This window comes from Halichoerus grypus, chromosome X (genome assembly GCF_964656455.1).
Source record: "Halichoerus grypus chromosome X, mHalGry1.hap1.1, whole genome shotgun sequence".
NCBI classification, from domain to species: Eukaryota; Metazoa; Chordata; class Mammalia; order Carnivora; family Phocidae; genus Halichoerus; species Halichoerus grypus.
Window position 1 is genome coordinate 88243899 of NC_135727.1, and position 14421 is coordinate 88258319.

Here is a 14421-nt window from a genome sequence, read left to right on the forward strand (position 1 = left end):
TCTAGTGACACCACCAGGACACACCAGCTCATGCCCCACCTCAGTTCCCGCCATGCAGTGAGGGCATCCCCTGTGCTGAGCACCGGCAGACCACCACCTGCTCCCACTTCAGCTTCAACTGTCCTGCCCCAGAGCCACCTAGCCCATGCCCATTTCAGCTCGAGCGATCCCACCAGGACAGCCCCAGCACAGACTGCCCCAGGATCCCAGCCCACACCAGCCACAGCTCCAGCTATCCAGCCAAAGTCACCAGGTACACACAGTCTACACAGGGGACGACCGTACACAAGGCCATTCTTGCAAGGTTAGGAGAAGTAGCTGTTCTACCTAATTCATAGAAACAAACACAGAAAGTCAAGCCAAATGAGGAGACAAAGGAATAGGATCCAAAAGAAAGAACAAAACAAAACCTCAGAAAAAGAACTAAATGAAACAGAGATAACCAATCTACCTGGTAACGAGTTCAAAGTCATGGCCATAAAGATGTTCACCAGGCTGCAGAGAAGAGTGGAGGAACTTAGTGAGACCTTCAACAAAGAGACAGAAAATATAGCGGGGCGCCTGGGTGGCTCAGTCGGTTAAGTGTCTACCTTCAGCTCAGGTCATGATCACAGTGTCCTGGGCTGGGCCCCCGAATCAAGCTCCCTGCTCAGCGGGGAGACTGCTTCTTGCTCTCCCCCTCCTGCTGCTGCTCCCCCTGCTTGTGCTCTCTCACTCTCTCTCTGTCAAATAAATAAATAAAATCTTTAAAAAAAAAAGAGATAGAAAATTTAAAAAAGAACCAATCAGGGTTGAAAAATACAATAACCAAAATGAAAAATGCACTAGAGAGAATCAACAGTAGATTAGAGGATGCAGAAGAACAGATCAGCAATCTGGAAGTGGAATGGAAAGCACCCAAGCTGAACAGCAAAGGAAAAAAAAGAACTTAAAAAAATGAGGATAGGTAAGGGATCTTTCAGACAACATCAAATGAACAAATATTTGCATTTTAGGAATCCCAGAAGGAGAAGAGAGATAGAAAGGGATAAAAAACCAATCTGAAGAAAGAACAGGTGGAAAATTCCCTACCCTGGGGAAGGAAACAGACATCCAGCTTCAGGAAGCACAGAGAGTTCCAAACAAGATGAACCCAAGGAGGTCCACACCACAAAACATAATAATTAAAATGCCAAGGACTAAAGATGAAGAGACAATTTTCAAAACAGCAAGAGAGGGGTGCCTGGGTGGCTCAGTCAGTTAAGTATCCAACTCCTGACTTCAGCTCAGGTCATGATCTCAGGGTTGTGAGACGGAGCCCCGTGTTGGGCTCCGTGCTGGGCATGGAGCCTGCTTAAGATTCCCTCTCTCCCTCTCCTCCTTCTCCTCCCCCCCTCCCCTCTTCTCTAAAACAAAACCAAAAACAAACAAACAAAAAACATCCAAACCAAAAACCAAAAACAGCAAGAGAGAAAAAACTAGTAATGGAGAAGGGAAACTCCATAAGGCTCCCAGCTGATTTTTCAGCAGAAATTTTGCAGGCCAAAGAAAAGTGGCATAATATATTCAAAGTGCTGAAACAAAAAACTTACAACCCACAGTACTCTAGCCGGCAAGGTTATCATTCAGAAATCAAGGAACTATAGAGTCTCCTAGGCAATTAAAAGTTAAAGGAGTTCATCACCACTAAATTGGCCTTAGAAGAAATATGGAAGGGAGGTCTTTAAGTGGAAAAGAAAGGGCCATAATTAGAAGTAAGAAAATTATGAAATGAATAAATTACATGAGTAAAAGTAAACGTACAGTAAAGGTACTAGAGCACTCACTTAGAAAGTTACTTATAGGGCACCTGGGTGGCTCAGTCGGTTAAGCGTCTGCCTTGGGCTCGGGTCATGATCCCAGGGTCCCGGGATCGAGCCCCGTGTCGGGCTCTCTGCTCAGCGAGGAACCTGCTTCTCCCTCTCCCTCCCCTTCTGCCTACTTGTGTTCTCTCTCTCTCTCTGTCAAATAAATAAATAAAATCTTTACAAAAATAAAAAAGGCAGTGTCCAAACTCATGTGACCATCAATGTAATATAGACTGCTGTATACTTAGGATGTTCTATATGAACCTCATGATAACCAAACACCAGAAACCTATAATAGGTACACTAAATATAAAGAGAAAGAAAGCCAAGCAGAACACTGAAAAAAGTCATCAATCAAATGCAAGTGAGCAAGAGAAAAAGAAAGGAACAGAGAAGAGCTATGAAAAGCAGAAAACAATTAATAAAACAGCAGTAAATACATACCTATCAAGAATTACTTTAAATACAAATAGTCTAATTGCTCCAGTCAAAAGACACAGGATGGAGGAATGGATAAAAAAAAGCAAGACCCGCTATATGCTGCCTACAAGAGACTCACTTCAGACCTAAAGACACATACAGACTGAAAGTGAAGGGACAGGAAAGATATTCTATGGAATAATGGAAGTGAAATGGAAGTGAAAAATGGAAGTGAAAAAAAAAAAAAAAAGCCAAGGTAGCAATACTTGCATCAGACAAAGCAGACTGTAACACAACGACTTTAACAAGACACAAAGTAGGGCATTACATAATGATAAAGGGAACAACCCAACAAGACGATATAACAATTCTAAGTGTCTACGCTCCCAACACTGGAGCACCTAAATACATAAAGAGCATACTAAGCATTAACAGATATACAAACATTAGCAGATATGAAGGGAGAAATTGGCAGGAATTCAACAATAATAGGGGATTTTAACACCCTACTTACATCAATGGATAGATCAACCAGGCATAAAATCCATAAGGAAACAGTGTCTTTGAACGACCCAACAGACCAGGTGGACTCAAAAGATATCTACAGAACACTCCATCCACAAACAACAGAAAACACATTCAAGAGCCCATGCATCATTTTCCAGAACAGGTCACACGTTAGGCCACAAAATATGTCTCAACTAAATCTAAGAAGATTGAAATTCTATCATTCATCTTTTCCAACCACAACAGTATGAAACTAGAGATCAATTTTAAGAAAATACTGGGAAAAACACAAACATGTGGAGGCTAAACAACATGTTACTAAACAACCAATGGGTCAACAAAGAAATCAAAGAGCAAATAAAAGAAATACATGGGTACAAATGAAAATGAAAACACAAGCACTGGGTCACGGCGACCGCATTTCCAAGAGGGAAATTTAGAGTGATACAGGCCAGCCTCAAGAAACAAGAAAAGTCTCAAATAAACAATCAAACTTTACACCTAAAGGAACTAGGAAAAGAAGAACACACAAACCCAAAGTGAAGAGAAGGAAGGAAATAATAAGATCAGAGGAGAAATCGAGACTAAAAACAAACAAACAAACAAACAAACAAAAGCAATAAAAAGATCAAAGAAACCAAGAGCTGGTTCTTTGAAGAGATAACCAAAACTGATAAGCCTTTACCAATCTCATCAAGAAAAAAAAGAGAACACCCAAGTAAGTAAACAGACACATAGATCAATGGAACAGAATAGAGAGACCCAGAAATGGACCCACAACTCTATGGTCAACTAATCTGCCACAAAGCAGGAAAGAATATCCAATAGAATACAGTCTCTTCAACAAATGGTGTTGGGAAACCTGGACAGCGACGTGCTGGAGAAAGAAACTGGATCACTTTCTTACACCATACACAAAAATAAATTCAAAATGGACGACAGACCTAAATGTAAGACAGGAAACCATCAAAATCCTAGAGGAGAACACAGGAAGCAACCTCCTCGACCTCAGCTGCAGTAACTTCCTACTAGACACGTCTCTGGAGGCAAGGGAAACAAAAGCAAAAATGAACTATTGGGACCTCTTCGGGACAAAAAGCTTCTGCACAGCAAAGGAAATAATCAACAAAACCAAAAGGCAACTGGCGGAATGGGAGAAGATATTTTCAAATGACATATCAGATCAGATAAAGGGCTAGTATCCAGAATCTGTAAAGATCAACACCCAAAAAACAAATAATCCGCTTAAGAAATGGGCAGAAGACATGAACAGACGTTTCTCCAAAGAACACGTACAAATGGCTAACAGACACGTGAAAAAGTACTGAACGTCACTCATCATCAGGAAAATACAACTCAAAAGCACAAGGAGATACCACCTCACACCTGTCAGAATGGCTAAAATAAACAACTCAGGAAACGACAGATGTTGGTGAGGATGTGGAGAAAGGGGAACCCTCTTGCACTGTTGGTGGGAATGCAAACTGGTACAACCACTCTGGAAAACAGTATGGAGTTTCTTCAAAAAGTTAAAAATAGAACTACCCTATAACCCAGCAACTGCACTACAAGATATTTATCCAAGGGATACAAAAGTGCTGATTTGAAGGGGCCTGTGCACCCCAATGTTTATAGCAGCACTATCAACAATAGCCAAATTATGGAAAAAGCCCAAGTGTTCATGGATGAATGGATAAAGAAGATATATATATGTATAGATATATATATAGACAGATAATATAGATATGTACACACACACACACACACACACACACACACACACACTCGAATATTACTCAGACATCAAAAAGAATGAAATCTTGCCATTTGCAATGTCATGGATGGAATTACAAGGTAGTATGCTAAGCAAAATAAGTCCGTCAGAGAAAGACAAATATCATATGATTTGACTCATATGTGGAATTTAAGAAACAAAACAGATGAACACATGCAAAGGGAAGGCAAAGTAAAAAGAGATAAAAGCAGAGATGGAGGCAAATCATAAGACACTCTATAGTTAAGAGAACAAAGTAAGGGTTGCGGGAGGGGAGGTAGGTGGGGGGATGGGCTAAATGGGTGATGGGTATTAAGGAGGGCACTTGCTGGAATGAGCACTGGGTGTATATGTAAGTGATGAGTCACTTAATTCTACTCCGGAAACCAATACTACACTATATGTTAACTAACTCGAATTTAAATAAAATTTTCAAAAAATGAAAGAGGAGAAGTAACAACGGATGTAGCGCGGAAATACAAGGGATTTTAACAGACTACTATGAAAATTTACATGCCAACAAATTGGACAGCTTAAAACAAATGGATAAATTCCTAGAAACATATCATCTTCCAAAACTGAATGAAGAAGAAATAGAAAATCTGTACAGATTAATTACTAGTAGAGAAATTGAATTGGTAATCAAAAAACTCTCAAAAACAAAACCAGAAAAACAAATAAAAACCTCTCAACAACCAGAAGTCCAGGACCAGATGGATTCACAGGTAAGTTCTGCCAAAGAGATAAAGAAGAGTTGATACCTATTCTTCTCATACTCTTCCAAAAAATAGAAGAGGAAGGACAGCTTTCAAATACATTCTATAAGGCCAATACCACCCTCATACTAAACTGGACAAAGACACTACAAGAAAACAAAAACAAAAACAAACTACAGGCCAATACCCTTGAAGAACACAGATGCAAATTCCTCAAGCATATATTAACAAACTGCTCTCAACAATACATTAAAAGGATAATTCACCATAAACAAGTGGGATTTATTCCAGGGATGCAAGGGGGGCTCAATATGCACAAATCAATCAATATGATACACCCACATTAACAAAATGAAGGCTAGAAATCATACGATCATCTCAATAGATGCAGAAAAAGCATTTGGCAAAATTCAAAATCTGTTTCTGATAGAAACCCTCAACAAAGCAGGTTTAGAGGGAACATACCTCACCACGATAAAGGCTGTATATGACAAACCCACAGCTAACGTCATACTCAATGGTGAAAAACTGAGAGCTTCTCCTCTAAGATCAGGAACAAGACAAGGATGTCCACTCTCACCACTTTTACACAACATAATACTGGAAGTCCTGGCCACAGCAATCAGACAACAAAAAGAAATAAAAGGCATCCAAAGTGGTAATGAAGAAGAAAACTGACACTATTTGCAGATGACACGATGCTAAGCAAACTCTAAAGACGTCACCAAAAAACTATTAGAAGTAATAGATGAATTCAGTAAAGTTGCAGGATACAAAATTCATATACCGAAATCTGTTGCATTTCTATACACCAATAATGAAGTAGCAGGAAGAGAAATTAAGCAAACAATCCCATTTACAATTGAACCAAAAAATAAAATACCTAGGCATAAACTCAACCAAGGGTGTAAAAGAGCAGTAGCCTGAAAACTAAAAAAACACTGATGAAAGAAATTGAAGACAACACAAACAATTGGAAATGTATACCATGCTTATGGACTGGAAGAATTAATATTGTTAAAATGCCCATACTACCCAGGCGATCTAGAGATTCAGTGCAATGCCTATCAGAATACCAACAGCATTTTTCACAGAACGACAACAAATAATCCTAAGACTTGTATGGAACCACAAAGGACCCCAAATAGCAAAGGCCATCTTGAAAAAGAAGAACAAAGCTGGAGGTATCACAACCCTAGATTGCAAGATATGCTACAAAGCTGTAGTAATCAAAACAGCATGGTACTGCCACAAAAAGAGACACACAGATCAAGAGAACAGAACAGAGAGCCCAGAAATAAACCCACACTTATAAATGGTCAATTAATCTCTGACAAAGGAGGCAAGGATATACAATGGGGGAAAAGATAGTTTCTTTAATAAATGGTGTTGGGAGAACAAGACAGCTACTTGCAGAAGAATGAAATTGGACCACTTTCTTACACTGTCCACAAAGATAAAGTCAGAATGGATTAAAGACCTAAATGTGAGACCTGAAACCATGAAACTCCTAGAAGAAAACATAGGCAGTAATCTCTTTGACATCAGCCTTACCAACATTTTTCTAAGTATGTCCCCTCAGGCAGGGGAAACAAAAGCAAAAATAAACTATTGGCATTCTATCAAAATTAAGAGCTTTTGCACAACAAAGAAAACCATCAATAAAAGGAAAAGGCAACCTACCGAATGGGAGAAGATATTTGCAAAGGGTATATGTGATAACGGGTTAATATCCAAATATATAAAGGATTTCTACAACTCAACACCAAAAAAAACCAAATAATCCATTTAAAAAATGGGTAGAGGACCTGAATAAACATGTTTCCAAAGAAGACATACAGATGGCCAACAGACACATGAAAAGATGCTCAATATCACTAATCATCAGGAAAACGCAAATCAAAACCACAATGAGATATCACCTTAAACCTGTCAGAATGGCTAGAACCAAAAGACAAGAGCTAACAAGTGCTGGCGAGGATGTGGAGAAAAAGGAACCCCCATGCACTGCTGGTGGGAATGTGAACTGGTGCAGCCACTGTGAAAAACAGTATGAAGGTTCCACAAAAACTTAAAAATAGAGCCAGAGGGGAGGGCGGGTGTGGAAATGAGCAAAATTTTGTAAAGGGGTATGGCAGACACAGACTTCCAGTTATGGAATGAGTAAGTCATGGGAATAAGAGGCACAGCATAAGGAATGTACTCAATGATATTGTAATACCCTTGTATGGTAACAGATGATAGGTATGCTTGTTGTGAGCACAGCATAATGCATAAACTTGTTGAATCACTATGTTGTACACCTGAAACTAATATAACATCGTATGTCAACTATACCAGAAGGAAGGAAGGAAAGAAGGAAAGGAGGAAAGGAGGAAGGGAGGGAAGGAGGAAGGGAGGGAGGGAGGCCATATGATCCAATAATTCTACTACTGGGTATTTATCCAACAAAAACGAAAATACTGAATTGAAAAGATATAAGCACCCCTATATATAGTTCAGCGTTATTTATCATAGCTAAGTTATGGAAGCAACCTAAGTGTCCACAGATTGATAAATGGATAAAGAAGATGTCCTGTAGATAGGTAGATAGATGTAAATACATACAGGATGGAATGTTATTCAGCCATAAAAAGGATCAGATCTTGCCATTTGTGACCACATGGATGAACCTAGAGGGTATTATGCTAAGTGAAATAAGTCAGACAGAGAAAGACAAATATGATATTATTTCACTTACATGTGGAATCTAAAAAACAAAACAGATGAACAAAGAAACAAAAAAGCAGAAACATACCCATAAATACAGAGAAAAAACTGATGGTTGCTGTGTGGTGAGACGGGGAGGATGCACCAAATGGGTACAGGGGAGTGGAAGGTACAGGCATCCAGTTATGGAATGAGTAAGTCACAGGGATGAAAGGTACAGCATAGGGAATATAGTCACCGGTATTGTAATAGTGTTATCACTTGTGGTAAGCATAGAATAACATATAGAGTTGTCAGATCACTATGTTGTACACCTGAATCTAGTGCAACACTGTGTGTTGACCCTTCTTCAATAAAGAAGGAAAATTCCAAAGAATGGACAAAAAAAATAAATAAACTCCTGGAACTGATCAGCAACTACAGCAAGGTTGTAGAATATAAGGGTAATAATACACAAAAGTCCTTTTTTTTTTTTCTTATAAACCAGCAATTAACAATTGGAATTGGAATTAAAAACACAATGCCATTTACATTAGCAGTCCACCCCCCAAAGAAATACTTATCTAATAAAATATGTACAGGATATATAGGGAAAAGTACAAAGGTCTGACAAAGAAAAATAAATATCTAAATAAATCTTTATTGAGGGATCTTCCGTGTTCATGGATTGGAAGACTCAACATTGTTAAGATATCATTTCTTCCCAACTTGATCTATAGACTTAAAGCAATCCCAATCAAAATTGTAGCAAATTATTTTATGGATATTGAAAATCTGATTCTAAAGTTTATAGGGAGGGGCACCTGGGTGGCTCAGTCGGTTAGGCGTCCGACTCCAGATTTCAGCTCAGGTCATGATCTCACGGTCATGAGAGTGAACCCCACATTGGACTCCACGCTCAGTGGGGAGTCGGCTTGAGATTCTCTCCCTCCCCCTCCTTCTGCTCCTCCCCCAACTTGCTCACGCTCGCTCGCTCTCTCTCTCTCAAATAAATAAATAAATCTTTTAAAAAAATAAACTTTGGAAGGAAAGGCAAAAGATCCAGAATAAGCAACATAATAGTAAAAAAGAACAAAGTCGAGGACTGATACCATATGACTTCAGGATTCCCTATAAAGCCACACTAATCAAGACTGGTTTTAGCAAAAGAAGAGACAAACAGATCAATGGAACAGAAGAGAGCCTAGGAACAGACCCACCCATTTAAAGTCAAATAACTGTCGAACAACACTTATGTGAGAGTGGGCATCCTTGATGTGTCCCTGATCTTAAGGGAAAGGCTCTCACCTTTTCCCCATTGAGGACGATATTCGCTGTGGGTTTTTCATAGATGGATTTTATGAACTTGAGGAATGTTCCCTCTATCCCTATACTCTGAAGAGTTTTAATCAGGAAAGGATGCTGTATTTTGTCAGATGCTTTTTCTGCATCAATTGAGAGGATCATATGGCTCTTCTCTCTCCTCTTGTTAATGTGTTCTATCACACTGATAGATTTGCAAATGTTGAACCCCCCTTGCATCCCAGGGATAAATCCCACTTGGTCGTGGGGGATGATCTTTTTCATGTATTGTCGGATCCTATTAGCTAGGATTTTGTTGAGGATTTTGGAATCCATATTCATCAGGGATATCGGTCTGAAATTCTCCTTTTTGATGGGGTCTTTGCCTGGTTTGGGGATTAAGGTAATGCTGGCCTCAGAGAATGAGTCTGGAAGCTTCCCTTCTGTTTCTAGTTTTTGAAACAGCTTCAGGAGAATAGGTATTATTTCTTCTTTGAATGTTTGGTAGAATTCCCCAGGGAATCCATCAGGCCCTGGACTCTTGTATTTTGGGAGGTTTTTGATCACTGCTTCAATCTTGTTACTGGTTATTGGCCTAGGCAGGCTGTCAATTTCTTCCTATTTCAGTCTTGGCAGTTTATAGTTTCCAGGAAGGCATCCATTTCATCCAGGTTGCTCAGTTTATTGGCATACAGTTGTTGATAATAGTTTCTAATAATTGACTCTATTTCCTTGGTGTTACTCATGATCTCTCCCCTTTCATTCATAATTTTATTAATTTGGGTCCTTTCTCTTTTCTTCTGGTCAAGTCTGGCCAGTGGTTTATCGATCTTATTAATTCTTTCAAAGAACCAGCTTCTAGTTTCGTTGCTCTGATCTACTGTTCTCTTGCTACTATTGTTCAACATAGTACTAGAAGTCCTAGCAACAACAGACAACAAAAAGAAATAAGAGGTATGCAAATTGGCCAAGAAGAAGTCAAACACTCTCTCTTCGCAGATGACATGATACTTTATGTGGAAAATCTAAAAGACTCCACCCCAAAATTGCTAGAACTCATACAGCAATTCAGTAATGGGGCAGGATACACAATCAACGCGCAGAAATCAGTTGCTTTCTTATACACTAACAACTCAACTGTAGAAAGAGAAATTAGAGAAACGAATCCATTTACAATAGCACCAAAAACCATAAGATACCTCGGAATAAACCTAAACAAAGACGTAAAGGATCTATACTCTAGGAACTACAGAACACTCATGAAAGAAATTGAAGAAAACACAAAAAGATGGAAAAACATTCCATGCTCATGGATCGGAAGAATAAACATTGTTAAAATGTCTGTGCAACCCAGGGCAATCTATACCTTCAATGCCATCCCGATCAAAACTCCAGTGACATTTTTCAGAGTGCTGGAACGATCCTAAAATTTGTATGGACTCAGAAAAGACCCCGAATCTCCAAGGAAATGTTGAAAAAGAAAAACAAAGCTGGGGGCATCACGTTGCCCGATTTCAAGCTATATTACAAAGCTGTGATCACCAAGACAGCACGGTACTGGCACAAAAACAGACATATAGACCAATGGAACAGAATAGAGAGCCCAGATATGGACCCTCAACTCTATGGTCAAATACTCTTCAACAAAGCAGGAACAAACATGCAATGGAAAAAGACAGTCTCTTCAATAAATGGTGCTGGGAAAACTGGACAGCCACATGCAGAAGAATGAAACTCAACCATTCTCTAACACCATACACAAAGATAAACTCAAAACGGATGAAAGACCTCAATGTGAGACAGGAATCCATCAAAATCCTAGAGAAGAACATAGGCAGTAACCTCTTTGACAACGGATACAGCAACATCTTTCAAGATACATCTCCCAAGGCTAGTGAAACGAAAGCAAAAATGAACTTTTGGGACTTCATCAAGATCAAAAGCTTCTGCACAGCAAAGGAAATAGTCAACAAAACAAAGAGGCAGGGGTGCCTGGGTGGCTCAGTCGTTAAGCGTCTGCCTTCAGCTCAGGTCATGATCCCAGGGTCCTGGGATCGAGCCCCGCATCGGGCTCCCTGCTCCGCGGGAAGCCTGCTTCTCCCTCTCCCACTCCCCCTGCTTGTGGTCCCTCTCTCGCTGTGTCTCTCTCTGTCAAATAAATAAAAAATAAAATCTTTAAAAAAAACACACACACACAAAACAAAGAGGGAACCCACAGAATGGGAGAAGATACAGATAAAGGGCTGGTAGCCAAGATCAATAAAGAACTTCTCAAACGCAACACCCAAAAGACAAATAATCAAGTCAAAAAATGGGCAGAAGACATGAACGGACACTTCTCCAAAGAAGACATACAAATGGCTAACAGACACATGAAAAAATGTTCATCATCATTAGCCATCAGGGAAATTCAAATCAAAACCACATTGAGATACCACCTTACACCAGTTAGAATGGCAAAAATGGACAGGGCAAGAAACAACAAATGCTGGAGAGGTTGTGGAGAAAGGGGAACCCTCTTACACTGTTGGTGGGAATGCAAGTTGGTACAGCCACTTTGGAAAACAGTGTGGAGGTGCCTCAAGAAATTAAATATAGAGCTACCCTATGATCCAGCAATTGCACTCCTGGGTATTGACTCCAAAGACACAGATGTAGTGAAAAGAAGGGCCACCTGCACCCCAATGTTCATAGCAGCAATGTCCGCAACAGCCAAACTGTGGAAAGAGCTGAGATGCCCTTCAACAGATGAATGGATAAAGAAGATGTGGTCCATATATACAATGGAATATTACTCAGCCATCAGAAAGATGAATACCCAACGTTTGCATCAACATGGATTCGGACTGGAGGAGATTATGCTAAGTAAAATGAGTCAAGCAGAGAAAGTCAATTATCATATGATTTCACTTATTTGGGGAACATAAGGAATAGCACGGAGGACATTAGGAGAAGGAAGGGAAAAATGAAGGGGGGAAAATCGGAGGGAGAGATGAACCATGAGAGACTATGGACTCCGAGAAACAAACTGAGGGTTTTAGAGGGGACGGGGTTGGAGGGATGGGTTAGCCCGGTGATGGGTATTAAGGAGGGCACGTACTGCATGGGGCAATGGGTGTTATATGAAAACAATGAATCTTGGATCACTACATCAAAAACTAATGATGTATTGTATGGCGACTAACATAACATAATAAAATAAAATTTTTTAAAAAATAAAGTCAAATGACAATTCAGTGATAAAAGAACAGTCTTTCAATACATGGCACTGTAGGAACTGGATGTCCATATGCCAAAAAAAAAAGAAAAAAAAGAAAGAAAGAAAAGGAAAAAAAGGATCTAGACACAGACCTTGTATCTTTCATAAAAATTAACCCAATATGGATCATAGACCTATATGTAAAACCAAAACTGGAAAACGTATAAAATACAGCGCAGGAGAAAATCTAGATAACCCTGGGTTTGGTGATGACACTTCAGTATAACACAACAAAATAAAAATTTGAGAAGTTGGACTTTAGTAAAATTAAAAAGTTCTGTTTCGTGACGGACCCTGTTAAGACAACATAAAGACAAGCCACAGAATGATAAAACATATTTACAAAACATATGTGACAAAGGACCTTATTTCCAAATACACAAAGACCTTTCAGAACTAAACATTAAGAAAAAAATAATGCAATTTAAAAATGGGGAAAAGATCTGAAAATATACCTCACCAAAGAAGATATAGAAAAGGCAAACAAGCATATGAATAGGCAACATCATCTACGTCGTAAGGGGACTGAAATTTAAAACAATGACACACCCCTATACATCTACTAGAGTGGCTAAAATTAAAAAAATAAAAAATAAAAAAATAAAACACAAAAACAAACCTGATGTACAAAATGCTGATGGGGTGTGGAGCAGCAGGAACCCTCATTCATTGCGGGAAGACATGCCAAATGGCACAGCCACTTTGGAAGTCATTTTGGCAGTTCCTTACAAATTTAAACATAGTTTTATCATACGATACAGAAATCACATTCCTAGGGATATGCCAAACTGATTGAAAACTTGTGTCAGAATAAAATCTTGCCATTTGCAGCGATGTGGATGGAGCTAGAGTGTATTATGCTCAGCAAGATAAGGCAGTCACAGAAAGACAAATACCATGTGATTTCACTCACATGTGGAATTTAAGAAACAAAACAGATGAACATATGGGAAGGGGGAAACAGGAGGTGGAGTGGGGGGGACAAGCCATAAGAGACTCTTAATGATTGAGAAAAAAACTGCGGGTTGGTGAACGGAGGTGGGAGGGGGATGGGTCAAATAGGTGATGGGGATCGAGGAGGGCACTTGTTGTGATGAGCACTGGGTGTTGTATGTAAGTGATGAATCACTGAATTCCACTCCTGAAACCATATTACAGCGTATGTTCACTAACTAGAATTTCAATAAAAATTTAAAAATAAAAAAAAAAAAAGAATTCAACCTTTGGAGTCAAACCTGGGTTTCAGGGGCAAGAGGAAATTTTTGAAGGTGATGGATGATTTTACGGCACTGACTGTAATAATAGTTTCAGAGGTGTATACTCACCTCCAAACACATCAAGTTGTATACATTAAATATCTACAGCTTTCTGTATGTCAGTCATAACCTCAATAAAGCAGTTAAAAGAAAAAGAAAACCTATGTCAACACAAAAACCTACACACAAACGTGCAGCTTTCTGTCAAAACTGGCAAGCGATTAAGATGCCCTTCTCTAGATGAATGGATAAACGAAGTGTGCTATTCCATGCAATGGAATATGATTCAGGGATAAAAAGTCATGAGCTATCAAGACATGAAAAGACATGAAGGAAGCATTAATGCATTTTGGTAAGGAAAGGAAGTCAGTCTGAAAAGGCTACAACTGCCTGATTCCACCTATATGCTATTCTGGAGAAGGCAGAACTAGCACTGGCTAGCAGTGGTCCAATGTAGCGGGAGTTGGTAGCGGAGGGATGAATAGGTGAAGCACAGAGGAATTTTAGGATGATGAAACTATTCTGTTTGATACTGTAATGGTGGATACATGACTTTTTGCATTTTCAAAACCCACTGAATGTACAACACAAAGACTGAATGTCAATGTAAACTACGGACTTCGTTAACAATAATGTGTTAGTACTAGTTTATTAATTATAACAAATGTATCAC

General features: G+C 39.2%; 1 protein-coding gene across 1 annotated transcript in view; it reads right to left on the reverse strand.

Annotated features, from left to right (window-relative positions):
• LOC118548679 (centromere protein V-like protein 3) overlaps window positions 1-14421 on the reverse strand; it is a 241896-nt gene that overhangs the window by 13497 nt on the left and 213978 nt on the right. The gene's annotated exons all lie outside the window — the stretch shown is intronic.